At 41.6% G+C, this 27,570-nt stretch overlaps 1 long non-coding RNA gene across 2 annotated transcripts; it reads left to right on the forward strand.

The window, feature by feature from the left end:
* The first annotated feature begins 948 nt into the window (after positions 1 to 948).
* LOC105480912 (uncharacterized) lies at positions 949 to 27,570 on the forward strand. Of its 2 annotated transcripts, none has more exons than XR_011624442.1 (3): positions 949 to 2,051; positions 13,698 to 13,805; positions 15,622 to 27,570. It is a non-coding gene; the product is annotated as an uncharacterized lncRNA (long non-coding RNA). The 2 variants fall into 2 exon arrangements; XR_011624443.1 differs by having other exon boundaries at positions 1,688 to 2,051; positions 13,698 to 13,779.

The raw sequence follows: 27,570 nt of genomic DNA on the forward strand, positions 1-27,570 counted from the left end.
CGTCTCTCCAGTGCATACCTATCTCATGCCAGAAAGGGCTACAAGATTCTTTTATGCTGTGGTAATCAGCTTCTCCATTGAAGGCCCCATTCAAAAGACGCAAATGTGCAAATCACGGGAGTTTAAGCAGAAAAAAATGAATGTAAACCCCAAGGCCCTACAGTTACGAGGATAATGACTTTCATTATGGTTATTCTACATGAATCTGCCTCCAGCACTGTGAGTAACAGCATTTTCCTCTGGGGTCAGCAAGCCTGGGGTTTCCATGGGGACCTGACTGCTCTGTCTGTATGGAAACTCCGCTCCATCAGAGGACGGCCAAGTTTTGGTTTTGACAGGATGAGCAGTAACACCCAAGGAGATGCAGGCTTTTCAAAGAAGAGAAGCCCCAGTAGGGTCCCAGTTGGAGGTTTTCTCCATCGTCCTGCATGCTGTTGAATGAGGAGGTGCGTGGCTTCAACCTTTGCATTGCATTTTGACAGCAAACCAAGCGACTGTCCTCTCTGGGGAGATGGCAGACGTGTTCATCTGGTGTCTATTCTATGGGGAAACAGACACTTTGTTTCCTGAGAGTACAAATTAGTATCATTTCTTGACAGCAAATTTCCAAACTGTAACAAAATTAAAATGTACATCCATTTTGAATGCAGCTATTCCACTTTTAGGAATTTGTTTTAGATGTATATTCACACATGGAAACAATCACACGGGCATGCAAATATTTATTGCAGCCCTGATTGAAATATTAGAAGTGTGAAGCTAATTGTTAAACAGTAGGAGCTGGTTGTATAAAATCAGTTCATCCACACTTTGGAATACTATATAATTATATACATATTTTTAAATGAGGTAGATCTATATGTATGAAATGGAATGATCTCCAAAGTACATTGTTTGTTAAAAAAAAACACTGTATTGTGTTCCATCATTTATACTTTTACAATGTGAATATTTGCAGTTTTGTGTGTGCGTGTATATATGTATACATATATACATATATATAAAGAGAGAGACAGAGAGAGAGAGAAATGGAGAGAGAATATCTCTAGCAGGACACCCCAAAACCCAGGGAAGCTCCGTGGGGTCAGAAGAAGAAGGAAGATTCGCAAGTGGCTGTGTGCCAGAGACAAGTTGAGCTACATGCGGTTGCGACTGAGTCCAATGTTGATCGCTTCTTGGGGACATCAGGGCCTGCTCTAACCCTGCAGGGTCATGCCAAACTGAGGCAAGTTGGGCCAGCTTCTGTATTCACACATCAGCCAGTCATGGGCCATGTGCTTCCCTAAAAACGGCAATCCTCCTCACTCAAGGGCTATTTCCAGTGACAGATAAGCTCTGAGCCTTGCAGACGGTCCTAGCAGCTGCAGTATGGACACAGAGGATTTGATGGAGGGGAATTGTGGGAACGCCACAGCAGCTGCTACCTGTAGTCTGCTTCCCTGTTGTGATTATTTAACTTCGGGGACATGTGCCTTGTCTCTCTTATTTACAGGTATCTTATGCTACTTTGTTTTTCTGCTGAGTCTAGCAGAGAAATGGACAGGGTTAAAAAGCAAAAGTCAGTACGTGAAGGATGAGAAGCTTGGCACCATAATGCAGTTTTTGATTCCAGCCCCAGTTCTGTTTGCACTTAGCTGTGTGACCTGAGTCAAAACCGTCAACCTCTCTGACCTTCAGCACTCTCATTCAAAAAACAAAGAGGGTGCTGCAGGGGCCTTTGAAAACAGTATGCTGAGAATAGATAGGGCTCAAGGACAGTATCTCCAATTGAACTTTTAATGAACTCCCGTAGGCGCCAAGAAGGCGGGCAGATAAGGAAGAGCATAGAAACAAGGAACTGAGTAGAAGGTTACATGTGGGAAAAGAAAGTTTGTTTTGCATTGCATTCTTTCTGCTGACGTGGGGTTTATGGAGTATAAATAAAGTGAGGCAGAGGCTCTGAGCGCGGCCGCCATGTTCTCTGTGTGTCTTTGTCTTTTGCGTGTTCCTTCATTCCCCACCACCCCCGGCACGGACCCCAACAAGTGGCGCAGCGAGCAGGGTCAGCACAGGTGAGTAGGGGAGATCAAGAAGGGGAACCCCCTAGGGGCGGGTAAGGCCCGGATATTGTTAAGGGGAACCTTCTTAAGCTTTCATTATGGGAATTCCATCTCTCTGGCCTCAGAATATTTACAGCTGTTTCAAGGACTGTTGCTGTCTATAGGAGTAGAAGTGAAAGAAAAAGACTTTGAAGTGATTGTTTGCCCATGTTGAACAACATCGTTACTGGTTTCAGTATCAGACTAAAGTGCAGCTGAATCGCAGAGAATGGTTACAGGTAGTAAATGCTCTGCTTAGAGCTCTCCAGTTAGGGGATATTATGCCTCTAAAATTGTGGACCTTGTGTAACTCTATCACTCAGACATTAGAGTTACTTGAGACTGATTCAGAGTGTGGTGATGTAGCCACAGGAGGAAAGGTATCTGAGGATTTGGAAAAAAAAATAAATCTGAAATGGAGCCCATTTGTGCCAGGATAACAGAGGATGGGGGGGATAGCAAAAGGGGGAGAAGAGAAAAAGCCAGCTTTTCCTTCTTCTAAGGGAAATTCTGACATACAGTGTATTATGGAAATACTTCAACAAATATTACAGATATATTCTTCTGATTCACCTTTGCGAGCTTTCCCCGTTTCTTTTCCTTCTGCCCTGTTAAAAAAGGATTTTCCAGAGCCTCCAACCCCCCGGCTTCCTTATCTTTACCTTTGTTTGGCAAAGTTGAAGAGGGCTTCACATCAGACATACTTTAAATTTATACTAAACACCTGTTTAATATGTCAAAACCAGTATATATGTATATCTTATTGTTTGTTAAAATATTGTATTTCAGTAGTCAATAAATAAGCACATTAATATTAACTATTAATATTAATATAGTATTAATAACCCCAGCTAGGAAATTGTTATGTTATAGGGGTACATAGGTTCTGTTGGAACCGAACTGTCGATTCCCTCCTGGGCAGGGGTTGCCGCGAAGGATCACCGACACGAGATTCACAGCAGAGAGTTATTTATTACTAGCGCGCTAGGGTCCCAAGCTCTAAGTTGGCCCTGGGACCCCGACTGCTTGTTACAGGCTGTTTATATAGGCAAACACAAGTTCAAACACAGCTTATGGCGCGAAATTCAAACAAAGCTTAAGGCGCAAAATGATTGGGTCTAGCTATGACCTGAGCAAGTCTTATGCTAATTGGTTAGAGCAGGACCTTATGAGGTTTTTTTCCTGGAGTTGTTGATTCCGGGAACTTCGAGGCAGGGTGGGACCCCCGGAATTGGCAGGGTGGGACCCCATTAGGTTGTTTCCCGGAATTGGCAGGGTGGGACCCTATCAGGGTGGGTCCCTATCGAGGCAGGGTGGGACCCTATCCAGAGCCACCTGGTGTTAATTTTTTCTATATGAGGCCTAGTTTCTAAGTTTTATGAGGCCTAGTTTCAGTTCCACCAATTTACACTCCAAACAGAAGTTGAGTATTCGAGTTACTTAACACATTAACTACCTCTTGATATTTTCTGTGTTTTTAAATTTTAACCATTGTATTATGTATGTAATGATTCTCAATTTGGTATTAATATACATATTTCCTAGTGAGTAATGATGTTAGACATATAGGTTTATTGTCATTTCTTTGTTCTACTACTTTTGGTTGGGTTATTTGCCTTTTCTTATTAATATGTTGGGATTCTTTATATTTGGGGATATGAGTATTATTATATATTATATATACTTTTAATTAAAAAAAAAATTTTAAGAAGCTGGATCTGTTTCTAATTATTTGTACTTCTTTTACTCCTAATGCTCAGTTTTCAAATGGTGGCAATAATGTCCAATTTAATGCCTTACAAATTAAATTTTTAAAAGAAATGAAAGCTGCCATTTCTAACTATGGACCCCATCCTTGGTCTTCTTGATATTTTTTCATCAAAAAATTTGATGATTCCTATAGACTAAAAGACTTTGGGGAAGGCTTTTCTTGATCGTTCTCAGTGGTTATAATTGCACAGCTGGTAAATGGACAAGGCACATGTACAGGCTAAAAAAAATGTTATGTGTAATCCCCAGGACCCACTGAGAAACAACTCACAGACACGGGCCAATATACTACTCTTAATACTCAGACTGGTCTAAATAATGTTGCCTTTACTCAAATCAAGACTTTGTTTTTAAGGGCCTAAAATAAGGTAGAAATAACAAAAAAATCTTCCCTTTCCTCTGTGAAGATTTTACAGGGCACAAATAAACCCTATCCAAATTTCGTAGCCCGTCTTCAGGATACTGTCTTAAAAATTTTAAGTACTGACTTTACTTCAAAAATTTTGTTACAAACATTGTCTTTTAAAAATACTTATACTGACTGTCAAAAATTGTTAAAATCGTTAAAAGCCAATGGGGCCAATTTAAATAAATATATTAAAACTTGTGTTAGTGTTGAAGGGACTATTTATAATACTCAATTATTTACTAAAAGTTTGTCTAAAGCCTTAAAAAAAACAAACAAGGTATTTACTTTCAGTGTGGTAAACCTAGACATTTCAAAAAAAAATGTCATAAAAATTAAACACTTTTATCCCTCGAGGCAGAAAACTGCCTTCAAAGATGTACAAATGTTGTAATAAAGGTCGACATTAAACAAATAAATGTCGTTCCAAAACTAATAAAAGTGAAAATTTACTGTCTCCTCTCCTGGAAAACAAAAGTCGGGGCCCACAGGTTTGAGGCCCCAACAATTACAATACAAGTCTACTACAATATTCAGTAAACAATGGCCTACAACATTAAAAAATAAATTCAAGTCCTCCTTAAAAATCCCACACCTTACCCCAGTTTCTCAACTTTATACGACAACTAAACAAAACGCCGCTACTGACTTAACTATTACTCAGCCTTATACTTTGTCTCCTAATAAAAAAGTATATAAATTAACTATTAAAGTGTGTGGCCCTTTGCCAAAAAAACATGTAGGACTTTTGTTAGGTCAAAACAACAGTACTATATAAAAATTAATAATAATTTCAAAAATCATTAATCTTAATGTTACTAATAAAATTCTTATTATGGTACAGGTTCACAATTTATATGCCTAAAGACAAAAAAACGTATTCTCAATAGGGAGGGTTTGGTAACCCAAAAAAAACTGTTTTTTAAAAAACTTTAGTTTCTAATCAAAAGCCCTTATATTCATTACATATTAATAAAATAGTTTTTAAAAGGTTAATTAATATGAGGGTAAATATGTCTATTATTTGTTTAAATTAGTGGCCTATACAATAAAAAAAAAGATAAGTTTCAGTTATACTCACTGACTTGGGTACTACTTCTGTGGTTATCAAAACATAAAACCTTTAACCTATGTCGGTCCTAAAGGTCAACAAGGTCAAGTGTTTTTTTATATTATTCCTATCAATATTAATCTTTGGAGACAAAATCTTTCATAAAAATTTGGTACTTTTTTAAACATTCTTCATATTTCCTCAACTGTCAAAAATATAATGTTCAAAATGGACTATAATCCTTTAAACTCATAACCACTGTTCACCAGCCTCAAGTTTTATAATTAAAGTGTAAAATGACCACTCCTCTTTAGGTAAAACAGTGGCCATTATCTAAAAAAATACTTAAAATTTTAAAAAAATAAGTCAAAAAACAAATGGCCAAAAAAAATCTAAAGCCACGTACTTCTACATAAAATTCCCGTCTTTGTCTTGTTCTTAAAACTATAAATGTTTACATTCAACCAAAAAAATTTACAGCCCAGTCTTCCTAATCCTGCCCTTATCCCACAAAGTTAAAAATTAATGGTCATAAATCTCAAAAATTGTTTTTTCTCTATTCCATTACAACCTCAAAATTGTAAAAAGTTTACCTTTATTATTCCTAAATATAATAATAGACAACCTATTCAAAAATATCAACAAAAACTTCTTCCCCAGGGTGTACTTAATAGCCCTACTGTATGTCAAAAATTCGTACATAAAACTTTAAATCCTGTAAACAATCAGTTTCTAACTGTGTTAATTTATCATTGTATGGATCTTCTCTGTCCCTGTTTTTAATAATTTTCAGCCACTTTCTCAATATCAATAAAAAGTTTTACCTCAAAGTATGTTAAATAGCCCTACCTTGTGTCAAAAATTTGTCCATAGGGCCTTGAATCCTGTTCAAAAACGTCATCCTTCTGTTTTTTTATATCATTATATGAATGACATTCTTCTTACTACACCCACCAAAAAAAAACAACAAAATACTTTTGTATCATTACAAACTCAACTTTCTTTCTACTCACTTAATATTGCCACAAAAAAAAATTTAACTAAATTTTCCTATTCAATATTTAGGTTATACCTTAAAAACACAAAATATTCGACCCCAAAAAATTCAAATTCGACATAATCATTTAAAAACATTAAATAATTTTCAAAAACTTCTAAAAAACATTAATTAAATACGTCCTGTTTTAAAAATACCAACATATCAGTTATAACATCTTTTTTCTATTCTAAAAGAAAACAGTCACTTGGACAACTCACGCCATTTAACTCCTTTAACTTTACAAAAACTCCAACTTGTTAAAAAACAACTTCAAAAGGCCCTTCCTTTTGTTTATTTCATACTTTACCTTCTCCCACAAAAATAATTCATCAAACTAGTCGACCACTAAAATAAATCTTTTTGTCCAATAAAATATCTAAACACTTAACTACTTATATCAATCGTTTAACTAAACTAATCATCAAAGAACGACATCACTGTCAACAACTTTGGGAAAAAAATCCTTCCTTAATTATTCCTCAATTCACTCATAATCAAATCACTTATCTTCGTACAACTTCTAATTCTTGACAAGTTACTTACACTTCTTTTGTTGGACAATTTTCTACCCAATATCCTAAGTCTCCAATCTTTTCATTTTTTAGGCAACATTCTGTGTTGCCTTTCTCACCAATTTCTGTATTTGCTGTTCAAGGTCCTACCTTTTTTACTAACACTAGTAACAATAATAAGACTAAATATTAAAGTGTTCATCAATCTCAAGTTACAGTTTATCCTTATCCCTCGGTGCAACAGAAAAAACTGTTTACTATTCTCATGGTCTTACTTAATTTCCCTACTACTGGTTGTAACATTGTTAGTAATTCTCAATACGCCGTTTATGTTACTTCTTATATTTCTCAGGCCACTTTACCTCTTTGTACTAATTCTTCTCTTCAAAAACTCTTTTCCTTGTTATCTTCTACTTTGAGCCAACGTCAAACTCCTTTATTCATCACTCATCTTCGTTCTCATTCTCAATTTCCTGGACCATTAGTTCATGGTAATACTCAAATTAATTCGCTTTTAATCGGCCACCTACATACTACAAAACAAAACAAGCTCGTTCTCTTATTCGAGCTTGTCTTTCCTGTGCTCCTTTAAGCATTCCATCCTTCCATCCTGGGGTTAATCCATAAGATGTCCCTTCTTTTGGACGATTAAAGTATGTTCATCATACCATTAATACCTTTTCTCATTTTCAATGGGCCACTCCGTTGCCATCTAAAAAAACTAATTCTGTTATTACACATCTCTTGGTTTGTTTCGCCATCATAGACATTCCTCTTATACTTAAAACTAATAATGCCCCTATCTATGTCTCTCATAAATTACAAGTTTTCTTACAACAATACAATATTCAACATATCACCGGTATCCCGGACAACAATCAAGGTCAAGCCATCATTAAACACACAAATTTAACTTTAAAACTCAACTACTAAAACAAACAAACAAAAAAAAAGCCCCCCAAAAACCAAATTTTAAAGGTTCTTTTTACCTTAATTTTTTTAAATCAATAAAAACAATGACAAAATTCCACTGCCGTAACCCATCTTTCCTCACCTCCCTCGGTGATAGTCCCCACTAACAATTTAAAGGTTTGGTATCCTAATAAAAAAGGTAAGTATGTTCAAAAACAAGTTCTAAAACAAAAACGGGACACAAAAAACAAACCTAAGTGGTTTCCTACAAAATAATTAAAACCCTGTTAAAAAAAAAAACTAAATTCAACATACATTTCTTCCTTTGTTAAATGTGCGTCGGCGGGGGACTTATTTCTCTTAGTAAGACTTTGTATAAATATTGGACTTATATTCCCTTTCCGCCCTTATATCAAAAAGTCACCTAAAAAGAGACAAAAATTAAGGTTTTCACCAATAACATTACTTAAATGCCATCCCCCTATATGGACAAAAACAACATAAAACAAAAAACAAAAATTATAATCAACACATACCAATTTAAAGTAAAAGGACTTCCAATATGTATAAAAAATAGTCCTCATTGTCTCCAAAAATCACATAAAGCCTGGGCTGTTCGCTATAATCATAGTCATATGACTACTAAAACTGTTATTATTGTAACTAAAAGCTTTTAATATAATCATACTATATGTAGTAATAAAACTATTCCTAGTTCTTTACTTTTTTGTCCTATTCTAGAGGTTTCTCCTAATATTAAGATACTAAAGTGACAACAATGTCGGAAAACTAAACCCCAAATTTTATTAAAATACAATAAAATGTAAATAACTAATTAAAGTGTACACGATAATTTTCAAATAAAATTTAGTCACATACCTTTAAAATAACACTGAGTAAATAAAAGTATTACTACTAACAGTAATAAAACCTTAATACAACGTAAAAAAGGCCTAAAGTACAAACTCATCTTTAAAAGTTGTTAACTACAGAGAATGCCATTAACACTTTTGTGAAAAATATGTCCCTTAATCTTTCTAACCCAAATAACTCCTTTCATATTCAGTTATATCAAAATACCTCCCAATATATTATTACTTGTGTCCGTAAGCCCTACCTATTATTAACAAAAAATTTAACATGTAATAATAATACGAAAATTGTTAATTGTACAAATACGTGTACATTTTTGTCTTGCCTCAATCATTCTTGGTGGCATAACTTTACTAAAAATATTTATATCCTCAGGACTCATAAAAAAATTTGACTACCTGTTAACCTTACACAACCGTGGGGGGCATCACCTCTTAAAACTTATACTTGGACTTCTCTCCAACAAACCCGCCATGCCCTTAGACTTATAATTGCCTCAATGATGAGCCTTGTCACCATCGTCTCCACTACGGCCGTAACAAGACTCACTCTACATCAAAGTATACAAAATACTAAATTTGTACAACAATGACACAAACAATCTCACCGGTTATGACTTCAACAACAAAACATTGACTCTCAACTTACTAAAAAATTGGACAACATAAAACAAACATTAACATGGCTTAAAAATCAGCTCACTGTACTCAGTACTCAAATGACATTACAATGTAATTAAAACTCCACTCAATTTTGTGTAACGCCTATGCCTTTTAACATCTCTCAAAATTAAACCGTAATCCAAAAATTATTAGTAGGCCATAAAAATATTAGTTTGAACATCCAAAAACTCACTCAAAACATTTCCAAAACATTTCGACAACAATTACATATGTTGTCTAAAACCGTAACCCTACAAAAACCGGGTCAACGCCTTACTGCCTTTAACCCATAAACCCAAATAAAAACATAAATTTCTACAATCTCTAAAAGTATATTACTTTGGGCACTTAAATTGGGTCTACTTCTTTTAGTAATTCAATACTCCCTCCGTCGCCTCCAAAAACAAAAAAAAACACAAAAACAAATATGGACTACCTTTTTAAAATTAAGACAAAACAAAAACAAAAAGGAAAAAATGCAGGGGCCTTTGAAAACTGTATGCTGAGAATAGATAGGGCTCAAGGACAGTATCTCCAATTAAACTTTTAATGAACTCCCGTAGGCGCCAAGAAGGCGGGCAGATAAGGAAGAGCATAGAAACAAGGAACTGAGTAGAAGGTTACATCTGAGAAAAGAAAGTTTGTTTTACATTACATTCTTTCTACTGACGTGGGGTTTATAAAGTATAAATAAAATGAGACAAAGACTCTGAACACGGCCGCCATGTTCTCTATGTGTCTTTGTCTTTTGTGTGTTCTTTCATTCTCCACCACCCCCGACACGGACCCCAACAGGTGCACTGATTCACTGCCCTGTTCTCACCGGTGTGGCTTTTCTGCAACTCACTATAACAGCGTTTCATTCTGGAGCAGTATGACGGACATCTATTGTGTTTTCTAAATGATATTGACAAACTTCTGCCCAAATAAATTAAAAATCCTAACTCAAGTGAGCCATTTGCCAGAGCAACAGTCAGTTTTTAGAGAATGGGCTGTAAATTTGGGGGTTATTTTAGCCCATTCAGGGTGCTATAACAAAATATTACAGATTGGGTGATTTAAACAACAGACATTGATTTCTTACTATTCTGGGTGAGAAGTCCAAGATCAAGGCACTAGCAGAAAAAAAATCTCACATCAGAAAAGCAGAATTAATTCAATAACACCATCTAACATGCAATGTTCAATATATTTTGATTGTCCCCAAATGTTCTCTAAAACTGTCTTCTTCCTTCCTTCCATCTTTCCTTCCTTCTTTTTGTTTCTTCTTCCTTTCTCCAGGATTCAGTAAAGGTACATAGATTTCATTTCACTTTTTAATTTTTGTACCCCCCTCATTAAATACTGTCATGATTCCAGAACAGATGTACTTTCTGCATTCAGCTATCTTCCCGTTATTCAACTCAAACATTCAGGCCAAACGCTTCCAATAAGACCACTGCATGGGTGGCTTCTATGCCTCCCACTGTGTCCTCTCAGGAGGCACAGTACGCCAGGCCATCCTGTTACAGGCAGCTCTAAGACTTGACCATTTGGTTCAAATTGTTACATCATCTCTCTCTATTATAAAGACACATTTTCTCCTTCACAATGACTAAGTAATCTGAGGGCCAGGCGTGGTGGCTGTTGTCTGTAATCCTAGCACTTTGGGAGGCTGAGGTGGGCAGATCACCTGAGATCAGGAGTTCAAGCCCAGCCTGGCCAACCTGGTGAAACTTCATCTCTACTTAAAATACAAAATTAGCCGGGCCTGGGGGCATGTGCCGGTAATCCCAGCTATTTGGGAGGCTGAGGCAGGAGAATTGCTTGAACCTGGGAGGTAGAGTTTGCAGTGGGCCGAGGTCACACCATTATACTCCAGCCTGGATGAAAAGAGCAAAACTCAGTTTAAAAAAAAAAAAAAAAAAAAGACAGTGATCCGAGGGCTTTCGCAGGATGCAGGACTTTCAACTCTAAAACCATCAAGGCCCTGGGCAAATTGAGACAGCTGATCACCCTACATGCAATCTCAATATCACCTATACCAGGCCCTAAAATGCTACAAATGTTCTTCCCTGTATTTCCCCTTCTGAGACTCTATCAAGATGGTGTCCTTTACTGCAGTAGATCTTATAAATATTGCTTTACTTGATCTGCAGGTTGCTCAGATGGTCTCTTTGGAGATTATACGCATGTTGCTATGGAGTCATGGATATTTTTTAATTAATATGTTAAAATATGTTCCCTTCATTATTTACCTTGTTAATCAAATCATCCCAAATTTGGTCAGTGGGAGCTCCTTCAAGCTAGCTGTCCTGTCCTTCTGTTATGATCATATTTACCTGATAGGGCCTCCTTTTTCTCTGGCTCAGCAAGATGTTCCAGTCTCACGTGGTCTTGACCATTTCTTCAAGGAAGAAGTCCCCTCCTTTTATAAAACTCTGGCTTGAAAACCCCTGGATTAGCGGGAGATGAAAGAATGGGGTAACCAAGTTATTTCCTAAAGTGTTTTCACCATGTGGAAGTGCAGGGATAAGCTGAGGGCTCACCATGCGAGAGAGAGAGAGAGAGAGAGAGACAGAACAAGCTTGTGGACATGCAATGACAGGACCTCCAAGCTCCTGGGTCAGACAGCTGCGCTCAAATCCCGACCCCATGACCTTCAGTAAGTGCCATAACTTCTTTGTGCCTCAATCTCCTTATCTGGGAAAACTGTAGTGCAGCTGAAAGCACAGGGTCTCAAAGAACCTGAGCTGCTCTCATCAGCAAGTCCAACAATGGATGCTGACCAAGCACGCTTTACACATTGGGTGCCACATAGATGGTCGAGAAGCAGATGGAAAACAGGAGGCTCCAGAGAGGAAAAGAGGAGACAAAACTTGGCACGGCAGATGTAGGAAAGGGATGAAAATTAGGAGACCAGTTCTTAGTCTTGGTTCTGTCCTGGGCAAATCACTTCATCTTGCTGGGCAACAGCAGTATGTGGAAAATGAATGCATCTCTAGACCCAGAACTGTGCTGCTCAAACTTTGATGTGCATATGACTCAGATGGTGATCTAATTAAAATACAGATTCTGATTTTGTGGTTCTGGATGGGGGCCTGAAATTCTGCACATCTAATGAGCTCTCTGATGAGGCTGACACTGTTGCTCCATGGACACACACTGAATGGAATTCAGATCAGAGGCTGGTGAACTTTTTTCTGTTTAGGGCTAGACAATCAATAGTTCAGCCTTTGCAAGCCATGCAGTCTTTGTCACAACTACTCCACTCTGCTGTTGTGGCACAAAAATAGCCATAGATGATATGTAAATGAGTTTGTAAAATAAAACGTCATTTACAAAAACAAGCATGAAGTCAGATTTGGCCCATCGGTTATAGATTATCGACCACCGTTATAGTCGATATCTAGTATTCCTTCCGGTTTTGCTGTTCCTTAACTCATATTCAACAAGTCCTTAACTGAGCACCTGCTCCACATCACAGTCTGTGTATCATGTGCTTTTCCACACGGGACTCTGCTACCCTCAGAATTACCTGTAAAACTCTATTGCACACTCATTTTACTAAGGAGGAGACTTGTTCAAGATCTCAGAGCATGGAAGGGACTACTGTTGTGATTAGAACCCAGGTTTCCTGATCGCAGGCCTGGTGTTTCTTTGTTCTTTTCAACAAATCAAATAATCAAATGAAGATTGTTCTTTAAACACACACACACACACACACACACACACTCTCTCTCTCTCTCTCTCTCTCCCCCTCTCTCTCTGGTGGGGTTCTGCCAAAAAAAAAAGAGGACAAGTGATTGTTCACCAGATTGCTGTGTTGGGCAAGGTTGTCCCTTTTAGCCACATGTCCGAGGTAGGATTTTGACAATTTGAGAATTTTAAAGGAATAAAAGGTATAAAACAGATAGAAACTATCCTAGGTCAAAGCAGGTCATTTCACAAGCACAGGAAAATGTGACCCCATGATTACCTTCTTCTCTTTGCATCCCAGTTTCCTTCTGAGCTTTATCAAGTTCAATCTCCAAATGCCACGGGAGTCACAATGTAAAGGAGGCAGCAGCCCCATGACCAAGGGAGGGGAAGAGGCGTGAGCAACTGGGAGGGCCAGAGGGATGCAGGTCCCTGACTGTTGCCCCTTGCTCAAATGCCACCTGTTTGTTCCTGCCATGGGAGCTGTGAGGAGAGGAAGGTACAGAGAGTGCTGGGCAGAGAGTCCGAGGAAGGCCTGGCTTTGAGATGCATGAAACAATCACCCAACCTCTCAGAGGTCGCACACCAGCAGCCCCCAGGTGGAAACTGACTCGCACACAGGTGGATTTGCTTTGGGCTGCATGCAGAGTGTTTTAAATCATTTCAACTTGTTGTCAAATATAATCTTCCTGTCTTGCCTTTTATAACTCATCCAGATGATGGATGCAGCCACAACAAGTGACACTTTGCACAGGACAACCGTGGGCCCCAGCGGAGGACCAGCAGCCCCGATGCATGGTGAGCAATCCCCGTGCCTCGCTCAGGTACAGCTCCCACCTGTTCCTATGGGGTACTTGAGTTTGTGATCTCTGCTAGACCGGCCTATTTCTTCATCTATAGAGTGTGGTGAGCGTCCACCCCAACTACCTCATTAATTCAGTCAGCAAACAAGTGGCCACTGCCTGGCTCAGTCTGTTCCACAGAGGAGCAGGGAGGAATAAGAAGGGGGATGTGGCAGTCCTCGTGGGATGGACTGCCCCATGGCGACAGCCCGGTGAACAAGTCAGGCATTCTGGCTGCCACAAGAGGCCCATGCGTGGAGCACAGTGTAGACACAAAGCAGGAGGAGAGAGTCTACAGGGAGCAGGGTTGGCCAGAAAAGGTTGTGTCTTGAAGACAGAGGCTCTCCTGGTTAAGGAGCCGCAGTGGGGGCAGAGTGGGAGGAGAGGAGGCAGGGAGTTCTCAGCCACGGGATCACCTGGGTTGCAGAGACAGAGGCCAGGATAGCAGCCAGATGTACTAGGGAAAGCACAAACAGTCCTGTGGCTAGTTGCAGGGTGTGAGTAAGACTGTGGGGTGGAGGCAGAGAAGGCAGGAGGCTCACAGGTAGCCCAGCAGGGCTGAGGATGGAAGGCCTTAAATGTCCTGCTAAGAAGCATGACCTAGTCCCAAGGGCCATCGGGAGTTCTGGGAGGGTTTTGTACCGGGGAGTGCAGGGATGGAGTTCAGGCTGTAGGAAGATCTCTCTGTCGCAGTGGAGGGTAGATAGATGAGGAGGAAAAACAGGGTAGAAGACCAGTTAGGAGGCAACTGGATAAATCTAGGTGAGAAGTCAAGGAAGACAAGATTGGGACAATGATGGAAATTCAGGGACAGGACTAGGATGAGACAAATGAAGAACCCAAGATGTAAAATTTAAGGAAGTGCTGGCTCTCAGAGACACACAAGTGCAGGGGTGGGCACCTGAGACTAAGCACCCCCTTAAAGCTTGCTTTCAGGGGTCTCTTGCTTGCCTCATCCCAGGACTGGCCCCGGATTAGTGGTGTGGAAGAATATGTAACTGTTGAAGCCCTATTTTCCAAAGGAAATAGGTATCCTGCTCCTTGGTATCCTGCTCAACATGACTGACTTGCTTCTTTCACTCCAGGACTTAGGGACTTGGGTTCAAATCCTGACTCTCAAACTCATGGTCTCTCAGAGTTTTCCTCCTCAGTTGCCCACATATGTAAAATGGACCCAGAGTTTTCCAATGTCAGTGATGCTCTAAGTTCAGAGGATGTGGAAGCCCAGGGCCGTGGCCACAGCAGACAGCCCCTGGTGACCTCTGTCTTTGCCAGCATTTATTTGTTTTGAAAGACCCCAAGGCCAATAGATCCTCTTTCCTGATCCACTAAGCTATGATGGCAGCGCCTGTAGCTCTCCTATTCTTTTCCTTCCCCAAGGGTTTGCCTCAGCTGTCCTATTAAATATGGAAAACATCTGTGTTTGAGGTTTTTTTTTTTTTTTTTTTTTTTAGCAAGAATCCCCACATCTGGAAAATATTGGTCAAGAGTCTAATTAAGTATGTCAATGACAAATTGTTCTCACAGGAAGTATTTAGGGCTAGTGAATAATTGGGATTTAATGCCCTTGGCCTTTGTCCTTGCCTGCTTGTTTACTTATCCTAGCAGAGGTCGGGGAGGCAAGGCTCCCACCCCCACCCAGCCCCAGTCTCAAAAATCCTTGGCCAGGCTGCTGCAGAAAAGCCAGACCCACAGATGCAAGCAGCTGCCCTCAAATGAGGAAGCAAGGGTGGAAGCTGTGTCTCTTAAAGCTACACAATGCCCCCTTCTTACCAGAATCTCTCTCTCTTCCACTCAGGGCTAACGTTTCCTGCCACGTCTACCTGCTGTTTGAAGGAGATTATTTCCTTTCTTTAACTTGGACTTTTTTCTTTCACCCTTCAGAGGGCCTCAGCCCTCAGGGAAAATGGATTCTCTTCCCTTCCCCAGCTCCCAGCAGGATCTTCCCAACTAAATAATGAAGTTTAATGGACTTTCACACAAACACAAAGCTCTCTCCCTGCCCATGGGAGGACATTTCTCATTAATGAAGGGCTTAAAAAGATGTTCTCATCCCCATGAAGCTTCAGGAACACCCTGCATCTCCTCATCCTTGACTCCCTTGGCCATCCTAACCCAAGATGATTCTGACAGGAGAAACCACTGTGGACAGCAACTGAAGGCCTCACACCAGCTTCATCAACCAGAAGGCAGATGGCCAAACAAGGGCAGAAACAGAAAACGTTAGAAACGTATGTTGTTCAATGCGAGTTCTGAGCTGGAGACACTGAAATTGTTCTTTCAGGTGCCTTTACATCCATCCTCTCTTGTCCTTTTTTTCTCCATGTCTCCACTCCAACAGCAGGTCCCAGCTGCTCTGTCTCAGAAACAGTCTCCAAATTTATCCTCTTCCTCCCATTCCCATGGCCAACACCCAGTCCAAGCCATCACCCTCTCTTGCATGGACGATGGCCATGACCTCCCTGTGGCCTCCAGCCTTCCCAGTTTTCCCCCTTCAGTCCATTCTCCTCGTGTAGCCAAATGCTGTACAAATATGGGAGCCAAATTGTGTTGTATTGTAACCATCACGGGTTTGTTGCCCAATGCACAGCAAGTCAATATAATGAGACACAGAGGTTGCATCAGAGACAGAGGTTAAAAATCACAGGGCAGCCAAACAAGGAGATAGGAGGAAACCTCAAATCTGTCTCCCGAGGGGTCTGCGGGTAGGAATTTTAAGGGGTTCGGAGTGGGCTGAGGTGTGGGGATCTTCGATTAGTTGAAGAGTGCCAGGTGAATTCATGTAACAGGGAGCTAAAGAAACTGCCTTCTTGTGCTGATTTGGTTCCTCTGCGGGGGTCTTTAAATTGGTTGGCATTAGCTCTTCCACTGCAATTTAGAGTCTGAAGAGCATCTTAAGCAAATCTTAAAGAAAAAGTCTTATGATTCTAACATCAGAAATCCTATCTACAGGAACAATAGGGGTGCACATGGTCAGTACCTGGTGCTGTGTGACTTTTGGTTACAAGGAAGTAGGCCAAAGGGCAGTCTGATTAGCACTTAATTATAAATGTATTTCTGACCAGAGCCTGGCATATAATTCTTGTGAGCCCTGTGAGGACAGTTTCAGGGTTCCTGCCCTCCGGCAGCTCCCATCGCGATGAGGATGCATCCCAGGCCCCTCGCAAGGTCTAGGGCCTGCCCCACCTGGCCACTGCCCCACAGACATATGCCACACCTTGGTGTCTTCCTCGTGTTTCTTACCATGATGTAAAATCACTTTCATGGGTTATTTGCATGTTGTCTGTAAATTTGATTAGATCATAAACTCCATGAGAGTAGCCTGTTGCTCTTGGCAGAATGAGGCAAGAAAGGTGCCTTGAGCACAGCATTTAAGGAGGCACTGACTCTCAACCTCAGATTCTCTATCACACAGCCCAGAGACGGAGTACCTCCCAAAATTGTGTGCCCTAGGTACCCCACTTGCCTCTCAGCCCTATTCCCAGGGCCATATTCCCAGTGCTAATAAATATTTTGGGGATGAATGAATTCTGATGTTGTCAAGGTCAAGGGTGCAAAATTCACCCAAGTTCCCCAAGTCCTGTCCAATACACCCAGAGCATCCTCCAGTCTCCAACCCCACTGCCATTGACAGTCTCAGACCATCATCTTCCCCTGGGCGGCTGCTACACTTCCTGACCCCTCATCCTCCCAGGCCTGACTGCTCCTCAGTCTGCCACATGGCACCTTGCCTGGTTCTCCAGGCTTATCCCTCCTCAGCCAGTCCTCCCTATAGTGCCATGTCACCGTTGTATCCCCTCTTACAGACTTCTGTCAAAGTGATCAAATCTGTCCAAAATGTAGATCTCATCCTGTCATGCTTCTGCATCTCCCACTGCCTGTACATAGAGTCCAGGCTCCTTGGATCAGCGTTGAAGGCTCTGTGGGATCTGAGTCCTGTTCATTTGTTTGACTTCATCTCTCTTCCCATCTTGCCCTAACTCCAAGTTTCAGCCTCTCCAGCCTTCTTCCAGCTCTGGGTCTCTGCATGACTGCCACCTTGCCTGGGATTCCCTCCCCTGGGGAATACCTAGCTATTCTTGAGGACCTTGTTGTGAAGTCTTCCTGGTTAACATTAGTTTCCTTGCTCTGGCCTCCCTCATTGTTTTAGTCCATTTGGGCTGTGATACCAAAATACCATAAACTGGGTACTTGCAAACAATAGAAATTTATTTCTCCCAGTTCTAGTGGCTGGGAATTCCAACATCAAGGTGCAGGCAGATTCAATGTCTGATGAGGGCCTGCTTTCTGCTTCATAGTGTCTTGCCACTGTTTCCTCACATGGTGGAAGAAACTGAAGCTCTCTGGGGCCTCTTTGATAAGGGCTGTAATGCCAGTCATGAGGGCTCCTCCCTCATGTCCTGATCACCTCCCAAAGGCCCCACCTCCTATCCCATCACATTGGGGGTTAGGTTTCAACATACAGATTTTGAGGGACACACATTCAGTCCGTAGCACTTGTAATGAACAATTCTTTAGAGTCTTGGGTTTGAAGGATAGCCGTGGGGCATTTTATGCAAACACTTTCAGCTAACAATATGCTCCCAACCAAGTGGTTTGCAAAGCACTTTGCCAATGTTTGCCTCCTTCAATAACTTAGCTATTCCCTCCTCGCTGAGACTGAGAGAGAAAGTAATTTACAAGCGTTCGTATAAGAAATGTACACATTAGAACCCAAAGCCACTGCTGTTTTGCTCTTACAAGGAGTACCCCCTCTTCTTCCTGCAGAGAAGCTTCCAAAAGTGTCAGAGGAGCAAGTGGAACACAATGACAATGGGCAGAAGCAGTCTTTTTAGGGACACTGACTTGGTTCAGGAGGGAAAGCTTGACCTTTGCCCTTCTCCTGATCGTGATGATGCCGACAGGGTTAGAAGCCAGTTTGGCCCCATGCCTTGCCTCCCTTTTTAACACAGAGCAGGCCTCAAGCTCAGCACTTGTTCTGGGTAACAGTGTCTGGCTTGAATTTAATCATCTTGCTTTGTTTTTATGCTGTTGTTTTTTTCTGCTACATTTAACTTGTGGCCGGTAATGCAGCTTCTTTCCATTTAGAGAAGTAAATCCATATTTTTAAATACATTTTTTTGAGCTGGAGTTTCACTCTCGTCACCTAAGGTGGAGTGCAATGGCATGATCTTGGCTCACTGCAACCTCCACTTCCCGGGTTCAAGCGATTCTCCTGCCTCAACCTCTTGAGTAGCTGGGATTACAGGCACCCGCCACTACCCCCAGCTAATTTTTGTATTTTTAGTACAGATGGGGTTTAGCCATGTTGGCCAAGCTGGTCTCGAACTCTTGACCTCAGGTGATCCACCCATCTGGGCCTCCCAAAGTGCTGGGATTACAGGCATGAACCACTGCACCTGACCCTTAAAATACATTTTTAAAGAAAAAAAAAAGAGTCAATTTAAAGAAATATTTTAAGTGCATAATTGTCCAGATGGTTCCCAGACATGGTAAGAACTGAGAAGTGATATGATGGAGAGGGCTAACTGGCCAACAATTTGTTCTCACTTCTTCTAATATAGAATTGTTGCTGGGAGGCAACTTCCCAGCCAGGGACTACATTTCCCCACCTCTTCGCAGATAGAAGGAGCTATGTGCATAGAATAAGGACACGGGTGACACACATCACTTCCTAACCTGGCCCATTCTCTTAGTTCCTTCAAGCTGCTATAGCAAAATACCATAGACTAGGTAATTTATAAACACAGAAATATATTCTCACAGTTCTGGAGGCTGGGCAGCCCAAGATCAAGGCAATGGCAGATTTAGTGTCCAGCGAGGGCTTCATAGCTGGCACCTTGTTGCTGCATCCTCACATGGCAGAAGTAGCAAGGGTGCTTGACTTATAGGGGCACTAATCCCATTCATGAGGATGGAGCCCCCATGGCTTAATTGCTTCCCAAAAACACCAACTCTGAATACTGTCTCACTGGGTATTGGGTTCCAACATATGAATTTTGGGGGACACCAACATTTGGTCCGTGGGACTCATGAATACCCCCATTTGACCCCCAGGATCTCATCAAATGGCTATACCCAGAGCAGCCCTGGGGACCCTTTGGAAACTAGCAGCACATTTGTTTGCCTGAGTCTGAGTGAGCATGTGACCAGAGACTCTCCCTTTCTACCCCAATAGCAATTAAACTTTATATGATTCAAGAATAAACTTTGATTGTGCCAAGACACTGAGATTTCAGGGTTCTTCTGCAGAGGAGCTAAAATGATTGAATGACTGATGCTTGAAAAATAGTTTTAGAGCAGGATTCAAGAAATTAATGACAGTTTGATTTTTCAAAGAGCTGCCTCTTGTTAAGAGTGATACTGGCAAAACCAAACCAAATCCTGCCTGTTTCCTTTCGGAAGAAACCATGAGTTTGAGAATTTCAACTTATTAAAGAGTAATCTAGACTAGGGACATTTTAAGCTTGTCTTCCTTTCTTCCTTGGTTTCTTCCTCTTCTCTTATCTCTTTCTCCTCTTCCTTTCTTCCTTCATGTTTGTTTATCTCCTTTCCCTTTTTTTTTTTTTTTTTTTTTTTGCAATGAAATAATTTATTTGGATGAAAGCATCCCCAATATTCAGAGCCCACCAATGGGAAAGGCAGACGTGCGTGCTATTTGGCCCAAGTTGAGATTTCAAATTTAGACTTTTGCAATTACCACCTGAGGAGTTTACACATAGAGCCTTAGAATGTATGTGTATTAAAAATTTCAATTTGTCAAATGTAAACTATGAAAATATACTAAAACTTTTGTGTAACATTCCACATTTAGAATGCATAGGAACACACTGGGAACACGGTGCAAGGAAGCTATCAGAAAGATGCATGTGAATTTTGTTCTGATTCACTTCATTTCCACAAACATGTTTGGATGTTGTTTCTGCTCTCTCAAATCATACAGATGGCCTCATAGAATGCTAAATTCCTGTAAGAAAATTTGCCGGCAAACATTCTTCCTTCCTCTAAGGGGTCTTCACCCACCCTATGCCCACTCTTCCTGCAACATTTTGGTGCTAGTGGTGCTCTCTAGTGGCCAATTGGCCACACCAATCTCTGATTACCCAAAATTGGCTGGAATTCAGAAGTCTTTCTTTCCTTCCTATTTTGCAGCTGGCTCCTGGCACGTCTCATAAAATGATGACACTGTCTCACTGCCTTTACAGTTAATGATTTCTCAACCAGACCCCACAGTCCTCTTTGGATGGTGCCAGTGATTTTCACCAAGCTGTCATTCCCCAAATGTTGCTCCATACTTCTGTCAGATGGTCACACTGCTAAACACCCCCCACAACATTCTCCAGTGGCATGAGGCCCTCTGTTAATCTTATGTAAGGGCCACCATATTCCACAGATTTCTTAGCTCTTTCTATAGGTGGTTGACTCATCCCCAAGAAAACAGAGGGGCAAGGAGGTTAAAACAACACTCTCAAGGTTGCACAATGAGAAAAATGATGGCAAAATTACTCAACCCCAGCTGCCTTGCTAGATTGTTCTTACCAAGCATTCTAGGATGATTGTTAAGGGAAAGGGAAGGGAAACAACATATACCGAGCCTGGCCAGGCACAGCACTGGTATAGACAATTCCACATACAGTACTTGTTCCATCAATTCCTCACAACCACCCGCTTATGCAGCTATCATCCATCCTCCCATTTATCCATCCATCCATTCACTTTTTCAATACATATCTGTTTTACATTTGCAAAATTCCACGGATTGTGTTAGGCACTAGGTATGCTGATTCAGTTCTTTTTCATGCTGCTTTGAAGAAATTCCTGAGACTGGGTAATTTATAAAGAAGAGAGGTTTAATTGACTCACAGTTCCACATGGCTGAGGAGGCCTCAGGAAACTTACAATCATGGTGGAAGGCACCTCTTCACAGGGCAGAAGGAGAGAGAATGAGTGCCAAGCAAAGGGGGAAACCTCTTATAAAACCATCAGATCTCATGAGAACTAATTCACTATCATGAGAATGGCATGGCAGAAACCACCTCCCATGATTCAGTTACCTCCACTTGGTCCCGCCCTTGACACATGGGGACTATTACAATTCAAGGTGAGATTTGGGTGGGGACACAGAGCCAAACCATATGATTCCACCCCTGGCCTCTCCCAAATCTCATGTCCTCACGTTTCAAAACACAATCATACCCTTCCAGTAGTACCCCAAAGTCTTAACTCACTCCAACATTAACCCAAAAGTCCAAGTTTAAAGTTTCACCTGAGACAAGGCAAATCCCTTCTGCCTATGAGCCTGTAAAATCAAAAGCCAGTTAGTTACTTCCTACATACAATGGGAGTATAGGCATTGGGTAACTACACCATTCTAAATAGCAGAAATTGGCCAAAACAAAGGAGGTACAGACCCTATGCAAGTCTGAAATCCAGCAGGACCATCATTAAACCTTCAAGTTCCAAAATGATCTCCTTTGACTCCATATCTCACATCCAGATCACAGTGATGCAAGAGGTAGGTTCCCATGGCCTTCAGCAGCTCCAACCCTGTGGCTTTGTAGGCTACAGACCCCTCCCAGCTGCTTTCATAGTCCGGCATTGAGTATCTGTGGCTTTTCCAGGCACATGGTGCAAGCTTTCAGTGGATCTGCCATTCTGGAGTCTGGAGGATTGTGGTCCTCTTCTCACAGCTCCACTACGCAGTGCCCCAGTGGGGACTCTGCATGGGGGCTCCAACCTCACATTTCCCTTCTGCATTGCCCTAACCCAGGTTCTCTGTGAGAGCTCAACCCCTGTGGCAAACTTCTGCCTGGACATCCAGATGTTTCCATACATCCTCTGAAATCTAGGTGAAGATTCCCAAACCTTAATTTTTGACTTCTTTGCACCCACAGGCCCAACATCATGTGTAAGCTGCCAATCTTGTGGCTTGTCCCTTCTGAGGCAACAGCCTGAGTTCTATGTTGGCCTCTTTTAGCCATGGTTGGGATGCATGGCACCAAGTCCTGAGACCACAAAGTAGCAAGACCCTGGGCCCTGCCCACAAAATTGTTTTTTTTCCCCTAGACCTCCAGGCTTGTGATGAGAGGGGCTGCCATGAAGACTTTTGACATGCTCTGGAGACATTTTCCCCATTGTCTTGGCTCCTTTTACTTATGCAAATTTCTGTAGCTGGGTTGACTTTCTCCTGATAAAATGAGTTTTCTCCCACATCTTCCTGTCTTGTTCTGAGCCCTCCAAACTGTTCCAACCTCTGCCTGTTACCCAGTTCCAAAGTCATTTCCACATTTTTGGGTATCTTTATAGTACCACCCTACTCTCTGTGGTACCAATTTGCTATATTAGTTCATTCTTATACTGCTTTGAAGAAATACCCACAATGGGTAATTTATAAAGAAAAGAGGTTTAGGCTGGGCATGGTGGCTCACACCTGTAATCCTAGCACTTTGGGAGGCTAAGATGGGTGGATCACTTGAGACTAGACATTCAAGACCAGCCTGGCCAACATGGCAAAACCTCATATCTACTAAAAATACCAAAAAAAAAAAAAAATTAGCCAGGTGTGGTGGTAGGCACCTGTAATCCCAGCTACTCAGGAGTCTGAGAAAGGAGAATCACTTGAACACGGGAGGCGGAGGTTGCAGTGAGCTGAGATTGTGCATTGCACTCCAGCCTGGAAAACAAGAGCAAAACTCCATCTCAAATAAAAGAAAAGAGGTTTAATTGACTCACAGTTCTGCATGGCTGGGGAGGCCTTGTGAAACTTACAGTCACGGTGGAAGGCATCTCTTCACAGGGCAGAAGAAGAGAGAATAAGTGCTGAGTGAAGGGGGAAGCTCCTTATAAAACCATCAGATCTAATGGGAACTAACTCACTATCACAAGAACAACATGGTGGAAACCATCCCCATGGTTAAATTACCTCTGCCTTGTCCTGCCCTTGATACATGGGGATTATCATAATTCAAGGTGAGAGTTAGGTGGGGACACAGAGCCAAACAATATTAGAGAAACAAGCTTTGGTAAAAACCCAGTTTCTGGTCTTAAGGCTCTAATAGTACCAGGCAAGAGACAGACAAACTGTAAACTCATATAGATGTGAGGTGCTGCCTTGGGATGAGACCCTGATCACTGCACAGTAGAAGTAGGGCTTCTAAATCAGAACTGGTGAGGCAGGGAGGAGGGAACAAGGTAAGTAATGCCCTAAGGCAGTTGGTAAGCTGACATTACTTAGAAGTAGTACTTCTTGAGTATATTTGCCAGGCAGGATATCATGTGGATTGGGCTATTTAATCCTCACGACCCTCCTATTGTGGGTACTATTGTGGATATAACCTCCCCTACTGTAAGAGGGTACAATTATGATCTCTCATCTCATAAGCTAGAAGCTTCAAGATTGTCGGGGTTAAATAACCTTCCCAGGGACATATGGCTTTTTTTGTGGTGAAGCCAACATTTGAATTAAATTCTCACTGGCAGCAGAGCCAGGGTTTTAACCTCTGGGCTATGGACAGAGCCAAGATGGGTGGTAAGGGAGATGGTCAGGGAATCCTTGAGTTTTGTAAGAAATTTAACCTTAATATGAATGTCTTTGCAGAGTCATTGAAGGATATGGAATAAGGGAATGCTATCAGACTTGATTTTATGAAAATGCATTGGAGAGGCTATCTGAAATAATAATCCATGTTGTTTCCAGTCCAACTAACAGTCAAAAGAACAGCAGAAGGGACCACACCAGCACGTGCTGAGTTGGAGAAACTAACGAGATGCTCAAGAGGGTAGATCAGGCAAGTTACTAGATGTGTGGTCCAGAACGCAGAAAAGAGGTGAGGTTGGTCATATAGACTTGGGAATTGTCAGAACATAAATACAAGCTAAGATTGTGTAAGATGCCTCCAAGAAAACCAAGATGAGAGCTGGGCAGGACAGAGCAAGTCAACAAGGGAGCAGGCACTTACACAGGACACCAAGGAACAGCCAGCCAAGATGTAAGGTGCTGTAGAACCAAGAAAATAGAGTTTCCACAAGGAGGAACTGAGGAGCAAATGACTCGGGGGGTCAGGACACTTGGGGACAGATGTGTCCATGCTATTCTCTAACCCCAAGTCTAAGCTTAAGAGGAGATCAGGATTCAGGGAGGTTGTATTTGGTTTCCAGCAACTCACCCACCACAAATTTCAAAATCTCTCTTCATCTGGAACACAGAAAATGATTTGCAGTCCTCGGATGGTTACAAGGGTACTGGTTTTTGCCAAGTCACATTATTTGACAGAAATGGGCCGTGAAATGCCTGCTAATTGCTACAAGATTTAACAGGGAGAGACTGAAAACAGGAGGCGGGGAAGTGCATTGTCAGTCTTTCATGTGGGGAGCTGGGGAGCTGGGGATAACAAGACATAATGAGCCTTCTTCTCTGAGCTCCAAATTACCAGGATCATTTTATCCTGTTGAAAGAAGGATGAAGCTTTTTAAAATGGGCAATTATGACATTTTTTCATTGTTGTTGAGAAAGCTAAACCCCAAAGATCCCAGCTATTTTTGAGGGGTTTTCAAAAGGCACTCATGCCATTGTTGAGCTCATCATCTCCCCAGGCTCCAGGGAGAGGTTTATTTGCCATGATAATCCTGCTTGATCCTCTCTCTCCATACTTGACAAGTCTTTGCAGTGTTTCTTCTCACACGTTCTAGTACTGCCCTGGAATCAGATCATGGGGCCCTTGAACCAACTGAAGGAAACTGTTACCAAATAACCACTAATGCCTCTGCTGAGCCTTGAAAGGTTACTGGAAGTGTCTGTAATCTAACTTTGTGTCCCTTTGTTGTCTGATCTTGGGGAAGTATCCCTTAAATCATGTCACCTCCCCTACCAATCTAACACCTTCACTAACTACCCCTGTCCAGCAAGTCTGGTCCAAAGGCTACTGCCTCTAGAATTGAATCCCCAACTCCTTGTCCAATCTTACCTTTTCTCCCTGCAGTCATTCATTTGTGCATTCATTCACTCATTTAACACACAGAGGATGAGCAAGTCATATGTTCTGGACATTCGAACAGGTGCTAAAGAAGTCTGCCAAGGAGGAGAGACAGTCAAGAAGGTAGGAGGTCATAATACAGTATAAGAGGCTTTGTTGAGTTAAGATGAAGGGCTTTGGGATACAGAAAACTTGGCACCTGGACTAAGTGCTGAAGGAAGAGGACACATGCAGAGACATATGTAGACAACAGAAGCTGTAGGACTTGAAGTCCTGGTGGGCTATGGGGAGGAGTGTGATGCTCAGATTTCAATCTCAGGCCATTAGGTTCCATTAGTACTCTGGTTTAAATGTGTCCCCCATATTTCATGTGTTAGAAACTCAGTCTCCAAATTTATATGTTGATTGGAGATGGGGCCTTTCAGAGATAATTAGGATTAGATAAGGTCTTCGGGATGGGGGTCCATGATGAGACTGGTGTATTAAAAAAAAAAAAAAAAAACCGGGAAGAGAAACTTGATCACATATGCATGCTCTTGTCCTCTCTCCACATGATGCCTTCTGCCATGTTATGACACGTCAAGAAGGTCCTTACAAGATGCAGCCTCAGGACCTTGGTCTTCTCAGCCTCCAGAAACATGAGGCAAACAAAACTCTTCTTTTATGAAATGTCCAGTCTGTGATATTCTGTTACAGCAACAAAAAACCAGACTAAGACAATACTAAGAGAGGAATCATGGAGAAGAAATTTGTTTGGCAGGTGGGGAAATGAGCTTCTTCAGGGACATGCTGACCAACAGGAGCTTGTGGAGAGCCAGGAGCAGGTGCCCTGTGGGAGGTTGCTTATGGGAATCTGCAGCATAGGTGAAAGGTTCAGGCTGGAGAGAGAGACAAGGGAGTGGTTGACTGAAAGGCGGACATTGAAGCTTTGGGTATGAACAAGACATTGTGAGAAGATGGGCCCCTGATGAAGAGCCCTGGGGAACACCGTCAGTTAAGGGGTCATATGAAAAAGACAAGACTGTAGAGAGAAAATAAACTCATGTATGGGGCCTGGGCACTGAAAATTCAAACCTGTGCTTTCTTCAGTGGGGACAATCAAATAGCAGGACTGAGAAGGTTGTCAGTCTATCATGTGGGGAGCTGGAGATAACAAGACATAATGAGCTGAGAAGGGTCAGCTTCATAAAAGCAGGGAGGAGATTTGAGATGAAAATGGCAATGACTCTCAACATGCTCCTTCCTCTTTACTGTGTAATAAAGAATTTGGCTGGCTTCTGTCACCAGTTCCTGAGAGGTGGCCTTTAAATCTTTGGAATTTCCCAAGTGATAAGAGTGTCTTTGTTTTGTGGTGGATCTCTTAGACCACACCTGATATGCTAATGAGGTGACTTAGAATGGAGACTGAGCATGTCAGAAGAACCAGCCATGTTATTAGGGAACAGGAGCCTTCAGCCACGTGATATCAGCCCAACCTCTAGCCCAGCCTAATAGAGGGCGCTTAGAGTTTGAGTCTCATGGGCAATGATTCAATCAATCCTGCTTATGTAATGAAGCTCCAATAAAATCTCTGGACATTGCAGCTTGGGTGAGTTTCCTTGGCTGGTAATACTCTGTGTATTGTCACACATTGATATGTTAAAGCGTCCTGACTCCACAGTGAGAAAAAACAGAAGCTTCATGTTTGGGACCTCCCAGAACTCACCCGATGTCTTCTTTCTCCTTATGGCTGATTCTGCTTTGTTTGCTTTATAATAAAACTGTAATCACAAAGA

The sequence above is a fragment of the Macaca nemestrina genome, chromosome 6 (genome assembly GCF_043159975.1).
Source record: "Macaca nemestrina isolate mMacNem1 chromosome 6, mMacNem.hap1, whole genome shotgun sequence".
Lineage (NCBI taxonomy): Eukaryota > Metazoa > Chordata > Mammalia > Primates > Cercopithecidae > Macaca > Macaca nemestrina.